Source organism: Gouania willdenowi, unplaced genomic scaffold (genome assembly GCF_900634775.1).
Source record: "Gouania willdenowi unplaced genomic scaffold, fGouWil2.1 scaffold_175_arrow_ctg1, whole genome shotgun sequence".
NCBI lineage: Eukaryota > Metazoa > Chordata > Actinopteri > Blenniiformes > Gobiesocidae > Gouania > Gouania willdenowi.
In genome coordinates, this window is record NW_021144926.1 from 218016 (window position 1) to 233546 (window position 15531).

The window sequence follows — 15531 nt, forward strand, 5'->3', positions numbered from 1 at the left end:
TCTTAGAAAAGAATCTAAACATCAGTAAGACGGCGTTTGGCAAGCGACGGCAAAACAAGGTGTTGCTGATCCCAGACTGAGAGCAGAGTAACGATGGTTGAGACATGACTTTAAGGGTATCAGAGACCAAGAGGTGGGACTCAGGGTTTGTTTTTACCACATCATTGTTAAGCACATTGTCTGTGATGTAACTTTTGTCCATCAGCCCCAGTCGTACCTTTGGTAACAGAGTAGAAATGGCTCCCTGTCGTTCCTCAGGCATGTGGTTTATCCACCTTAAAACACTTTGATAAACTGTGCTCTCCTGGGTCACAGTAAGGTCATCCTGACCCAGGATATCAGCCAGCTCCTGCTCCGCAAGCTGCAAAAACTCTTCACAGAGTGAAACCTCCTCAAAATTCTCACAGATAAAGTGAAAGGCCTCATACTTCAGTTGAAACAAAATGGGAATATACCAGAATTTAGTAAACTGCCACAGCCCAATGCATTTTTCTGGACAGAGGTGATCCTTCAGAGCATCAAAGCATGTTTGTTCCAGACTCTTTACATTGAACTGATGCACTTCTATCATTAGATCAAAAATATAACTGTTGTCAGAGTGACAGAGATTAAGTAAATTCACTGAGTCCAAGGAGTTTGTGGATTATTGTGTCTCTCTCAGAAGGGTTTCCCTCATTAAAGAATACTCAATCTGCTGCTGAGTCCTTTGATGTGCGACCAGCTCCTGATGATGTCATCAGCAGTGTGTGATGATGTCACAGTGAAATTCACACTGATATACCTTCTGCTGGCTCCTGATTGGTGGATGGCGTGACAGATTCTGCGTTCTTTGATATGTGTGTGTGTGTGTGTGTGTGTGGGGGGGGGGGGGGGGGGTGTCTCAGCTATGCATACTCACTTGAACTTCAGGAAATGCTAATATTCCAGTTTATTATTAGTTTGAAGCCTACAGTTTGAAACATGCAGACAGTTGAGATCAGATTACCTTATTGGTGACCCAGCATACCCAATACAGAACTGGCTCATGAAACCATTTTCAGACACAGGCAGACTGACCCCTGAGCAGCGCACGTACAACTACAGACTGAGCAGTGCTCGATCTGTGGTTGAAATGGCTTTTGGGAGACTAAAAGGAGGTGTCTCCTAAAAAGAAATGACTGTAAGCTAGAGCTGAGCAAGAAGATGGCGATGGCCTGCTTTGTTCTCCATAACATATGTGAAAAGCATGGGGACAACTTCATTGAGGGGCGGACTGCCGGATTGGAACACAATCAGCCTCCCGTCCAACCACTGCCCGACACTAACAATGCAGAGGGGGCTGACATCAGGGCAGCCTTGATACAGTATTTCAATCAAGCAGAAAAACCCAATTGGTTTGTGATATGGCTGGAAATGTTATCTGTACAGCTTTGGGAACCAAAGAAATTGATATGTGTATGTATTTCCATGAATGTAATTGTCTTGTTCATCTGAAATAAAGAATAATAATAAAGGGTAATGTCTGTTTTTCAATACATTTAAAATGACAATCCAATACTGTTTTATTCAACAAAGGGGTTGGGACCTTCACCGCCTGAAATGTCCACAAATAAAATGCAAAGACACTAAAATTACATTTGCTATATGTTGTAACAAACATTTAAGCTTTCCATCAGGGCCTTAAAGATTATAGTACAGGAATTAAAGAGTGACAGAATAAAAAAGTAAGAGCAATAACATTATATACATATAAAAAACAATAGTGACAATATATCTGAGCTGGTGCATATTGTTTAGTTGTGTATGTGACAGTATAACATCTAAAACTAATTTCTGAGAAAGAAAATCTGGTTACCATAGATTTGTGATTGTACTGTAAGCTACAACTACATTTTTAACTGACCGGTATGTACATATATTATTACTATAAAATACATCTGTGAATGTAAAGTACGGAACACTTTGAATGTCGGGTTTAAAGAAATTCTAAACATAATCCAGCTGATGCAGACCTAGACACAATTTACCATATGTGGGTCAATGTGATCACAGCAAAATTAATAAAACCATAACATTCGCAAGGAAGGAGTGGTAGTAATGACATATGTGCCTTTTAAGTTAATATTTACTAAACTACTGTCTCTATATTTTACATTATATTGTGAGAATTGGTAATATTCAGCAACGGTTTGAAAACTACATATATGACTTGTAAGTAACTGCATTTTCTACATGTGAAGAAGAAGACTAGTAAAACTAAATATGAAAAATGTCTTTTGAAATTAGAGAGAAAACTCACATCACTTCAAACTAACTTTTATTTACAATATTATACAGTATGTACATGTTCTCAGGGGGAAAAGGACATTACTTCTTCCCCTGCTCCTCCATCAGGAGCTATCATGTTTGCTCCCTGGGCGTCCATGTTCGTTAGGCTCTCCAGAATCACCTTTGAGAGTTGACGGTCCTCCCTGCCTTCCAACAGAAACACCTCGTCAGACTTCTCCATGTATTGGAGGACTTCCCCAATCGAGTCCCTCTTCCTCTTACCTAAACAAAAAGCATATGGGAAACCATCATCATCAAAACTTTATTTCAGACACATAGTGATAGTTCCATGCAGACAGAACACAACAGACATAAACAAGTAAGACATTACTGTTAGTCATTACTAGTAGATTTCAGGATGAGTTCAAATACAGCATTGTTAGTTTGTTTACATAGTATCTTACCCATGGCAGCCGCTGACAAAGCTATTGACGAGCTAGCAGAGGGGCTTAATGATAAACATTCTCACAACTAGCTAACAGCATTCAAACTTACCGGGTTCTGTTGTCGTTTCCTCGAGCACAGCCGAGCACAACGCCCCGGTCGACGTGTTGGCCGGGCGGTCCCCAAGCACAGTGTTCAACATTTCTAAATGTGGGCTGACCACCCTTCCACTGCCGCTGCGCCCAAGCTCTCGCTTCTGGTCACGGAAGTCCTTTTTGAGTTTCTTCAACTTATTTAAAAGTTGGTCGACTGTCCAGGTGTACCCGGCGGCCGTCATCTCCCGCTGCAGACCCTCAAAGATCGGCTTGTTCCACGTGGCAGAGTTGAGCTTCTCCTGTACCTCCTCGTTACTTCACAGCACCACAAAGCACTGTGTTTCCGCCTCGGACCATTGCTGCTTAAGATGTTTACTATCCATTTCGGCTTTTCTGGGTATCACGCGGTATGAACTCCAGTCGAGTCGAAAGAAAATGGCTGACCTTCGTTTCTTGCAAGACATTTATAGCCCCGCCTTCGGAGGGTCCCTTCCTCCCACCCACTTCAGAGCTGGCCTGTAGACCAGAATCTATGCGGGGCCAGCGTAGCCCCGGTTTTTGGCTCCGAGAGCTGGAGCTATGTTGGTGGAAACAGAATGGCCCGGAGCCAAAACATGCGATAGACAGCAATAATGTGCAAAATGTCTTTGTGTGAAATATATCTGAATAAAAGAAAATGATTTAGTTAAATTAAAATGTAATTATTTAGTGATGTGTTTGAAGTTTGTGTTTTGGAGCTATAATGTGAGAAAAAGTTTGTCCAATGTGTAAATCCAGCAAAATGTACTTGTAGTGTATCTAAAGACACAACAAGACCTGTGTGTATGTGTGTGTGTGTGTGTTGTGTCTCTGTCTTTCTGTAGTTGAGGGCAGTGGGCGATCACCATGGTGATCATTCTGTGTCTGATGCTGCTGGTCTTCCTCAGCAGCATCCTCTACTTCCTGCACAAGGAGGACACAATTCCCTGTGGGCGCTCTGGGAAGCAGGAAATGTTACTGTTGATGGTCTTGGCTCAGGAGGCAGAGTGGATCACACTGTATGTTCTCTGATTGGCTGAGCTGATTGATGATTGGTCTGGATCATGTGCCACCTTTTTAGTGCCAGAGATAGACACGTTTTATCACAGCAAGGACTGCAGACAAATGTTTATGTGATCAGAGGACCACATTTTAAAAGTCAATGTCGTCATCATCTGATCATCAATACATTCAAGAACAAAACTGTTTTTTGTATGTGTTTCTTTGCTTTGTGTATTTTTGTTGTTTTGTTATTGTTGTGTATATTTTGTGCACTTGCGTTGGGAGGTGCACAAAAATGAAGGAATGACACTCGAACACCTGCTTCAACACTCTTAGCTGAGTTGGAACAGGTGTAAGTATGGTATAAAAATCAATAATTAAAAAAGGTTTTATGCTTTACTGCAGCCTCACCCCTGTTTTACAGTATTAAATTTGAACTACTTTTTAGGGTCTTACCTAAAAAAGAAAAAAAAAAAGATAAATATATATACAGTACATTTTTTGTAATTTTGCTATTTTTATGCTTTAGTAGCCACACTGTAAAAAAAGTCAGTAAAATATACAGACTGTCAAATTCCAACAGTAAAGGAGCATAAATCCCAAAACTTCATTTTACTGTATTAAATACATCAAATAACAGTTAATTGTGAGACTGGACAAAACTTTATTTTTACGGTAATGAAATGTTGAAATGATAAGGATTTTCTGTAGAAACAAAAAAACATACTTACATTTTAAAAGTAAATTTTGAAATGGAAAAAATGTCTGACAACCATAGATTTTACAGCATTGTAAAACCCTACGATGGTCTGGTGCCCTGTCCAGGGTGTACCCCCACCCAGCGCCCAATGAGAGCCGGGGATTAGCACCGGCAGACCCCCGCGACCCTGACAAACAGGAATAAGTGGGTCTGAAAATGTATGGATGGATGTTTGGGCAAAACTACATCCTACAGGGTTGTGCACATATCAGCAGTAAAGGACAATAACATACATATATATATTTATTTATTTTTAATTCATAAACTGATTCACTGCAGACCTAACTATGACGTGGTTTTGAAAAGGCTTTGACCTTTTGAATGAATTAGATATGTGTTGTACAACAACAATGAATTATTTAAAGAATATGTTGAAGACATGTATGTTTATGATATGACTTAGCGTTACAGCTAATGATTTTGATTTAAAAGAGCACTTTATATTTAACTGTGAATGTATATAATGAAGCTTCAAATTGATTACGATTGATATGGATTTTTCTGCTGTGATTTATTTCAAGTATTTATAACTGTTCATTTATTTAACAATGACCAATTATATTTAAGGGTGCTAAGGTTAATTTATTTTCTTCTTTAAAAGGTACTAATTTTATTAGCTTTTTGACTAAATGTTGTTGGCCTTGTTTTATAGGTCAGGTTTTTTTTGTTAGTTCTGGATCACCTACCACTCTCAACCACTAGATGGCGAGCCACCACCCAACCACCGCTGCATCGCAGTAGGAATATCTGATCTTTTTGTTTCCTCAGACACACAGACCTTATATCTGGATTATACCCTGGGGATTTTTTGTTTGTTTGCTTTTCTTTTTTTTCCGATGCGAAAGAACTTTGTGGAACCCTTCACATGTCAACTCTGTGAAATCAAACAAACTGAACTGAGACACACTAAAGGAAACTAACTATGACTGTTCTGAAATACGAAATGATTTCCTTTGTGTTTTGTGATTGTATTTTTGTTATTGTTGTTTATTGTCTATATCTAATTATTAATATCAACTAAATAATATATATAAAATATATACTGACTCCAATTATCTTAAATATATATACTTACCCAAAATTATTTTGTCTGTCAATTATTCACACACTTTGGTTCAACAGGCGGACCTATTTCTGTTTACCTTTATTTGTATTCAGTTCCTGAGCCCCTAGTGTGTTACATAGGGGAGGGGTGGGGGCTTGTCTGTTGGGGGGGGATCTTGGGGGAGCTGTTTCCTTACTTGCTGTGGGGACTTTACTAAGATTGCAGTGCAAATCCGTACACACACACACACACACACACACACACACAAAATATATTTTAATGAACTACATATGTATTAGACATTGTAATTGACATAAAACTGGGGAACCATGTTACAGTTCTAAGTCAATTATTAGAACTCAATTACAATTCAATTAAGATCACAACGGCCACAGAATTTAGCATTTACGATTATGTCATAATTGTAATTAATTATCAATAATGCATACTTATCAGTTATGCGAATACAATTATAATTGAGCCCAACCCTGTAGATGATATTACTGTTGCATGCCTAGTATTAACACACAGGCATAAAAGACAAGGGACATAAACAAATTATTAATTTAAAAAGTTAAAACGATGACTCATTAATTCAGATTAAACGTAATGCATCACATCATAGCCGATAAATCAGATTAATTATAATGCATCACATCATAGCCGACCAATCAAATTAAACGTAATGCATCACATCATAGCCAATCAATCAGATTAAATGTAATGCATCACATTATAGCCGACCAATCAGATTAAACGTAATGCATCACATCATAGCCGATCAATCAGATTAAATGTAATGCATCACATCATAGCCGATCAATCAGATTAAATGTAATGCATCACATCATAGCCGATCAATCAGATTAAACGTAATGCATCACATCATAGCCGATCAATCAGATTAAATGTAATACATCACATCATAGCCGATCAATCAGATTAAATGTAATGCATCACATCATAGCCGATCAATCAGATTAAATGTAATGCATCACATTATAGCCGACCAATCAGATTAAACGTAATGCATCACATCATAGCCGATCAATCAGATTAAATGTAATGCATCACATCATAGCCGATCAATCAGATTAAACGTAATGCAACACATCAGAGCCGATCAATCAGATTAAATGTAATGCATCACATCATAGCCGATCAATCAGATTAAACGTAATACATCACATCATAGCCGATCAATCAGATTAAGCGTAATGCATCACATCATAGCTGATCAATCAGATTAAATGTAATGCATCACATCATAGCCGATCAATCAGATTAAATGTAATGCATCACATCATAGCCGATCAATCAGATTAAACGTAATGCATCACATCATAGCCGATCAATCAGATTAAATGTAATACATCACATCATAGCCGATCAGATTAAATGTAATGCATCACATCATAGCAGATCAATCAGATTAAATGTAATGCATCACATCATAGCCGATCAATCAGATTAAATGTAATGCATCACATTATAGCCGATCAATCAGATTAAATGTAATGCATCACATCAAAGCCGATCAATCAGATTAAACGTAATGCATCACATCATAGCAGATCAATCAGATTAAATGTAATGCATCACATCATAGCCGATCAATCAGATTTAACGTGATGCATCACATCATAGCCGATCAATCAGATTAAACGTAATGCATCACATCATAGCCGATCAATCAGATTAAACGTGATGCATCACATCATAGCCGATCAATCAGATTTAACGTAATGCATCACATCATAGCCGATCAATCAGATTAAACGTAATGTACGGCATCAAAACAGCATTGAATCAATGTATCTATACTATAAAACCTGAGAATTTATTGATTTTGATTTGAATGAATTAATGTTGTTTTATTTTATTAATAATTGTACATTCTTACAAAGCTTTTATACAGATGCCTTTGTGGAAAATAAATAAAGTTGTAATTGTGGTAGATTTGGTCTCTTCCTTTTTAAGTTTCTACATGAGATGTTTATGTATGCAAGGGACCCGTACCAAGATTTATTACCAAAAATAAACATTGTACTTGAGTACAATTTAAATCAAGTAACAGTAACTTCTTCTACTTTAGTAAATATATCAGCACTCTTTATACCTCAGTGTTTCACTTATAGTGACCCGTGTAGTAGTGAGTAACGTACTTACTGTAAATAATCAGGCTGACAGACGAGTGATGAGAGATTCATGGAAAACAGAAAAAAAAGAAACAGGAGGAAAAATTAGTGAAAAGAGCTTGTGTGAATTTTTTTCTGTTTTTTGTGAAATTTTTTTTTTAAATGATCAAGATACTTGGAAATCTGACAGGAACATCCATCTTATGGCGACTCCTGCTGCACGCTCTGACTCTGTACCCATCACCGTTATTTCCATCAGTCTGTTGATCGTATCTATAGCAACCAGGGGTGGAAAGAGAACAGAAAAAGTCTACTTAAGTAGAAGTACTGTTACTTTGATGACATTTTACTTAAGTCGAAGTAAAGTTACTAATCAAGTAAAAGTAAAAAGTTGATCATTTAAAATGTACTCAGAGTAAAAGTTCTCTCCCATGCAATAAAAAAGTACAAAAATGTGTATAAAGATCAAACTAGGTTCTTTTTTATTATTATTATTATTATTAGAGAACATTTCAAAATAATGTGCATGAGAACAAGACATGGTGTGGCTAACCTGGATAAATAAAACAATTCAATGAGGTAAGTGTTTGTGTCAATACATCCAATGTGTCAGAGCATCCAATAAAACATTTTCTAGTAAGAAAACTATTCCTATCTTTAGGAATCTCTGAAAGCAAGAAATGCTGACAGTATGTTATATAAAGTCTATAAAACATTCTAGGTGGAATGTCAAAAACTTAGTATTTATGCATTTAAAACAACTGTCTCATGAACAGATTACATTGATTATGCATAAACATCAAAGAAAACATAAATAAAATGCTTAATGAAATGATGAGGTAATAGTGCTTGTGTCAGTGCAGATATTTACAGTAACAGAACCAAGCTCAGGGTAAGTGTTTCACCACTTCAACAAAGTGGATGAAAGACGTACGACCCCTTATTCTAACGTAATATCTGAAAGCTATGATTTACACAGATGGCAGTAGAACCCATCTGGTGACTCTCCCACGATGGAACCTGGAAGTAGAACCCGTCTTGTGCCTCGTGCTGGTGTCCATGGACAGTCACATACTGACCAACTTGTAAATAAAAATAAAAAATGATTGTATTTCATATTTCTGACCACCATCTCTGTCGTTTAATGTAGAAAATTAAGTGTTGGACATTTTCTGATATCAGCAAACGCTAATGTTATCTCCCAAGAACAGCATGCTTTTATATCTGCAAACAAAATAGAATTTTGTTAATCTTACATTTCATTTTTTTAATCCCAGTTTGAAACCTAGATTAAGGAGTTTAGCTAACAAACAGTTTTTCCTGTTTTTATTTTTCTCTAGAGTAAAAATCAGAAATGTTAAGTTTTGTTTAACAATCTTTAATATCACTTGTTTAGTTTCATGTTAATGTTTTTATGTATTAACAATAAAGGTTTTTAGTTTTACTTTAAACTTTAATGCTTATTTTGAGCTAAATAATTCAACTATTTTGTAAAGTCAAAATGTTTCTTTTCCTTCAATATTGTGAGTTCATCTTTTTATTCCTACTGTTGACTTTACGTGGAGAACGATTAAAAACTCACCTTCAGACTTTGAACCTAAAGCCATGTACCCCCTACTCCTCCACACTTAAAAAACATCATAATGTAATGTCATATACAGTTTAGCCCTACAAGGGAATTTTTAACTGAATTTGACCTGTTGAGGAATAATATATAATGGAAAAAAATAACAATAATCTGTTAGCACATAAGAAAACATCTTATTCAGAATTATCACTTGTTTGATTTATCTAATCATTTAGCCTACTGGCATTTTTAGTAATAAACCGATTTCCTCTTTGTTTTAGAAAAATAAGTCGACCAAACACTTGTTATGTAAATTTGTTGTTATGTTGCTGCTGTTTTTTTATCCTGCAATACGAGCCAATGCAACCACATTTTGTTATCTGTACTGTAAAGTTTACGTTTGAATGACAATAAAGAAAGTCTAAGTCTTGATTGAACATATTGCAGTAATACAACATATATAATACAACACCCTGATCAACATATTGATCAGGGTGTGGTGGACTTCTTATGGCTTGGTATTACTTTTCAAACAAGAAGTCCTGGTTTAATGTGCAGAAAAAGGATAAACCTTGCTAGGGGAAGCGCTCTTTGGGGGATCGTGGTCCACCTGATTTGATACATGCTTGGTCACCGAATATCGCTCTAAACAAATTTCTACGTTCTCTTAGAGTGAGGGTTATTAGAGGTTGCGTGCTCCATTCAATGTTGAATAATATTAGGGGTGCCCAAGAGTCCTGCATAAGTTTATGTGTTCTCCCAGCTTTATATTTTCATAAAGGCGAAGGTTGAGAGACTCCTGTTGATTCAGAAGTTTTCTTAAATTTCTGGAGTAACCAGCGGTCTAGGGTGTAATTCTCCCAAACTCTTCATTTTTCTAAGAGCGGAGGTTGAGAGGTTCTCCGGCTGATTCAGATATGTCTTAAACTTCTGGAGTTAGCAGCTGTTGAGAGAGTTGTGAGTTTATTAGTGCACGGCCGTGCCATTCCTGCCTGATCAGCAGATAGCAGACTGTCAGTACAACCATGGGCAATAATCTAAGTGGAGACTCCGCCAAGACGGAAGTGAAAAGGAGTGTACCTCTTATTAATCAGATGATACCAGTGAAAAAAAGCAATTAATTAACGCTAAAAGGTTGCCAAGCATGGGGGGACAATAAGAGCTCATTGACCCCGAGAGAGGAGGTGGACTGGCTATCGCCGCTGGTGGGTTAGATGAGGCCTGTATTCTACTTAGACACTATGCAGCGAAACCTTGTGAATGCATGGACGTGAAAATTGAGGCATGAACGTGTGCGGTGCATGAATGACTGAATGATGACACGTTATGTATGCCTGAGAAAACCGCGTTGTGAGTGCGAATGTGCCGTGGACGTGTCATTGAGTGATTGACCGATGAATGGCTGTTTGACTACACATGTTCCTCTGTTTCACCTTCCTTTCCTCCTGGGTTTTGATGCACTAGATCTTCTCCCTGTTTTTGCCAATTATGTAGTGGGGTATTCAGATCTCACTGCTGCTTGTTAATAGAATTATGGTTTTAGGCCTTGGGCCTTCTAAAAAGTTTACCAGGTTTTAAAGGTTATTTTTCTGGGTGTTTAAAAACACCAAACGATATTTTTAATAAATAATACCACTTTCAGTGGAATGACTCACTTTGACCTTGACTGACCTTACTGTTCATGTTCAGTGTCCATGTTTTTGTTGTTGTATGTGTATACTTGGTGTTGTGTACACTTGTCTATGTCTTCGTCTTAGTTGTTGTTATTGTGTTGTTTTTTCCAATATACAGGTCGCTGGCTGTATACTCAAAGGAGACGAATCAAATCCAACTAAAGAAAAGGGATATTTTAAATTATTCATTTAAGTCTTAATGTTTTCCTCTCTTTCTGTTTCTGAGTGTTTCCAAACAGAAAATGCCAATGGTTTTAAGAATCCAAATGTATTCTTATGTAAAAAAAAAAAAAAAAAGGGAAGGGAAAGGGCCAACGTCCCTCTGATTTTTGATTTATATTTTATCATAGGAAAATAATATACCTCAAAACCCTCCAACCATTTTCTTCTTGTTCCACCAGCACTTAGCGTGCAAGACCATAAAACCCCTTCACTGGGTTTAGAAAAATTAACTGTTCTCAACATTGGGTTGGTGGCCCAATCTGGGTCGCCTAAGATTTAAAAAGGGCCCTCCTGAAATTCTTGATAATTGATTGATATAAGAGATAGTTTAAAGTTAAGTAACTTCCAAGCATTTAAGGAAGCTCTCCAAACCGTGCTAGGGCTCGTCACTCCTACGAATGGGATAAATACAGAGAGCAAAAGACAATATTATTGTTCGACTCAACTTAACTTTAATCCTGTCTAACCTTAAAGGGCCAATAATCTTGCTTAACTCTGGTTCAGACACAGAATAGGAGACACTTTTGCCACCAAATGACCTTCAAAAATTAAGTAAATTACATCTCAAATAATAATTAAGAGGGAAAATAATGAAATAAATGAACTGACAAATTCAGCTCTATAAAAGAATTAGGCTATGTAATTAGGTGTGGAGAGTTAACATTATTCAGAATAAATAAAGGATAGAATAAGATTTCTCCTTCATAAATAAGAGATAGCAAAAAAATAAAAAAATAAAACAAACAATTTAAATAAATAAACAACATTATTTATTTATTTGGTTAAACTTATTTAGCTTTCTCACATCTCCATGTCTCCCAATTGTATGTATTCATCTTGAGAAGACATGTAGTCACGCTCCGCACTTCTCCGTCCGACTCGCATGTACTTCTCCGTCCGACTTGCATGTCCTTCTCCGTCTGACTTGCACTTGTAAACAGTGGTTCTCAAATTGTTGCTTCTCACCAGGTATCAGACGTACCACAGTTTGAGAATCACTGCAACTCCAGCTATGCTTCTCCTTGCTCCAGGAAAAGAGAATCGATTTAATACTTCCTGCATTTCTTTCAGCCTCATATTTTCCCACTCACGTGTGAATGAGCTACAGATAACATTGAGCTAGCATGGCTAAAAGCTCACTAACCCACACCTAACATTGTGTGATTGTGCAGCAGCACCTTTTAGGATCTGAAAAGCTCTCAGATCCTGACCTCTGACCTGTCTCTGCCTTCCTGGAAGCTATAACTGAGCACCAGAGCCATACTAACTATTCATTTAGTTAGTTAACTAACCCCAACAACCCTTTTATTTTATTTTATTTTATTTTATTTTATTTTATTTTATTTTATTTTGTTTTGTTTTGTTTTGTTTTTTTCCCCCCCCTCTTGTCTTCTGTTCAGGTACCAACCGATCCCAAGAGAGGTTGCCAGGTGTGTGGAGACTACCCTTCCTCAGACAACAACCAATCATCTACAACGCCGACCGGAAATGAACGACCGAAGGTGGACCGACACTTTCCGAATTCAACTGACGACCCACACGGCAGGGAAGGTTGCGGAGCGGGCGACATGGATCCAAGCAGACACCAGCTGATGCTGACCGAACAATGAAGGGGGAACCGAAAAGGCCACTGAGATTTTCTTTTTCACGACACACACAAGAAAACGCTCTAGAACAAGGGCCTAGCTTTGTTTATAGGCCACACCAAATGCTTATAGCTAGATGGAGGGTGAACAACCTCACACCTAATTGTAGGAATACAGTCATAAACCCTTCTGCTGATTGAGGAAAACACTCAAGGTTCTTCACTCATGATGCCGCCACTCAAGAACGGTGATTCTAACCATGGTTCCACTATTCTTCTAGCTATTGGTGACCCCAGTCACCACAGAACTCAGCCAATGAAGACGAGTGATGTCCTTGATGCAAATGATGATTTTTGCTTATCTAGATGGTAATAGACGATGATTTTTGATGATTCATGCCATTGATAGTAATGATGAAGTTTTTTAAGGTTTATTTCCACATTTTTCTTGATATATCTGTGCCTCACAAAAAAAGAATATATCCAATGTATGACAATAACGATGCTAATGGTTAACCCTGACAAACAGCACAGGTGGAATATAATAATTTTGTTTCTTGATTTGGTCGTTGATGGCGACCAAAAGTGGGGAATGTTATGGTCATTTTTATATTCATCATCATATCGTCAAATGTATGTTCATGTGTACAATTTGTCATGTTTTAATACATGATGACTCCATTACTCTTTACACTTTTGAACATCTGAATCATGTTAGATTAAACAGTACAGATCGTATTGTACTCAGTGCAACACAGTCTCTGCTGAGCCAAAACTCAAACTCACATGCAGATATACACGAACGCACACACTATCAAGGACAGATAAGAGTGGCGCCCAATCTTCCTCATAATATACACGTCTTCATCATCCTCCAACATTTCCACTGTGGGAGCATTTGACTCCCTCCCTTTCTGTCTTTCAGGGTTGGGACCTTTCTCTTATATCTGTATAAAAGCTTAAGCTGAAACTGTTAGACGGAGCGGCTCTCGATCATCGGACGTCCGCCCGGACGGTCACTAATTTTTGTTCCACTTTGTTCCATCTTTGTACTTTTTTTACTTAGTTATATAATAAATCTTTTTTATAAAATCATCAATGCTTCGCCTGGACTCTATCACTCAACCAGAGCAATAAATCATGTCTCCAAATGAGGTCAACCGCAAATTTAGCCGTAACACTGTCATGCCATCCACCAATCAGGAGCCAGCAGAAGGAATATCAGTGTGAATTTCACTGTGACATCATCACACACTGCTGATGACATCATCAGGAGCTGGTCGCACATCAAAGGACTCAGCAGCACATTGAGAATTCTTTAATGAGGGACAACCTTCTGAGAGAGACACAATAACCCACAAACTCCTTGGACTCAGTGAATTTACTTAATCTCTGTCACTCTGACAACAGTTATATTTTTGATCTAATGTTAGAAGTGCATCAGTTCAATGTAAAGAGTCTGGAACAAACATGCTTTGAAGCTCTGAAGGATCACCTCTGTCCAGACAAATGCATTGGGCTATGGCAGTTTACTAAAGTCTGGTATATTCCCATTTTGTTTCAACTGAAGTATGAGGCCTTTCACTTTATCTGTGAGAATTTTGAGGAGGTTTCACTCTGTGTAGAGTTTTTGCAGCTTGCGGAGCAGGAGCTGGCTGATATCCTGGGTCAGGATGACCTTACTGTGACCCAGGAGATCACAGTTTATCAAAGTGTTTTAAGATGGATAAACCACATGCCTGAGGAACGACAGGGAGCCATTTCTACTCTGTTACCAAAGGTACGACTGGGGCTGATGGACAAAAGTTACATCACAGACATTGTGCTTAACAATGATGTGGTAAAAACAAACCCTGAGTCCCACCTCTTGGTCTCTGATACCCTTAAAGTCATGTCTCAACCTTCGTTACTCTGCTCTGAGTCTGGGATCAGCAACACCTTGTTTTGCCGTCGTTTGCCAAACGCCGTCTTACTGATGTTTAGATTTTTTTCTAAGACCATAGAGGCCTTTGACTACAGAACTAACAGCTGGATCACAGTTCAGACTCATCCCAGTCTGGAGGATTCCATGACTCACTTATGCTTCTACAGCACTGTCTTCCTTGGTAGATGCTTCTATATTGTGGGTGGTGGTTTAAGTTGGACCGACCCCTGTATCAGAGTGTGGAGGTATAACCTAGTCACACACACTTGGCAGGAGATGTCACCAATGCAGGAGTCACGGTACTTAATGAGTGTTACTGTGCTAAAGGGATGCATCTACGCTATGGGAGGCTACAGGGATGATGATGGTACCTTACTCAGAACTGCTGAACGCTACCAGCCCAACATCAACCAGTGGACGTTCATTGCATCAATGAATGAAGAGAGGATCAGGGCCAGCTGCACCACACTGAACAACAAGATTTACATATGTGGAGGATGTATTAATAGAGTACTGAATACTGCTGAGTATTACAACCCAGACACCAACCAGTGGACACTGATCACTCCTATGGGAACACCTCGCTATGACCTTGGGGTCGTTGCATATATGGGCCACATTTTTGCAGTTGGAGGCAGAGATGGGTCCAGATATCAGAGGTCTGCTGAGGCTTATGACCCAGTGACCAACACCTGGTACGATGTCCCTGAAATGGTCCACAGACACAGATACTTTGACATTGCAGTGATGAACAAGCAGATCTTTGTTGTTTCTTGTAGCACAGGAAACAGAATTGTTGAGTGCTATGACT

General features: G+C 38.2%; 1 pseudogene; it reads left to right on the top strand.

Moving 5' to 3' along the window:
- The first annotated feature begins 3671 nt into the window (after positions 1-3671).
- Positions 3672-15531, top strand: part of LOC114458755 (ras GTPase-activating protein-binding protein 1 pseudogene) — a 31718-nt pseudogene continuing 19858 nt past the window's right edge.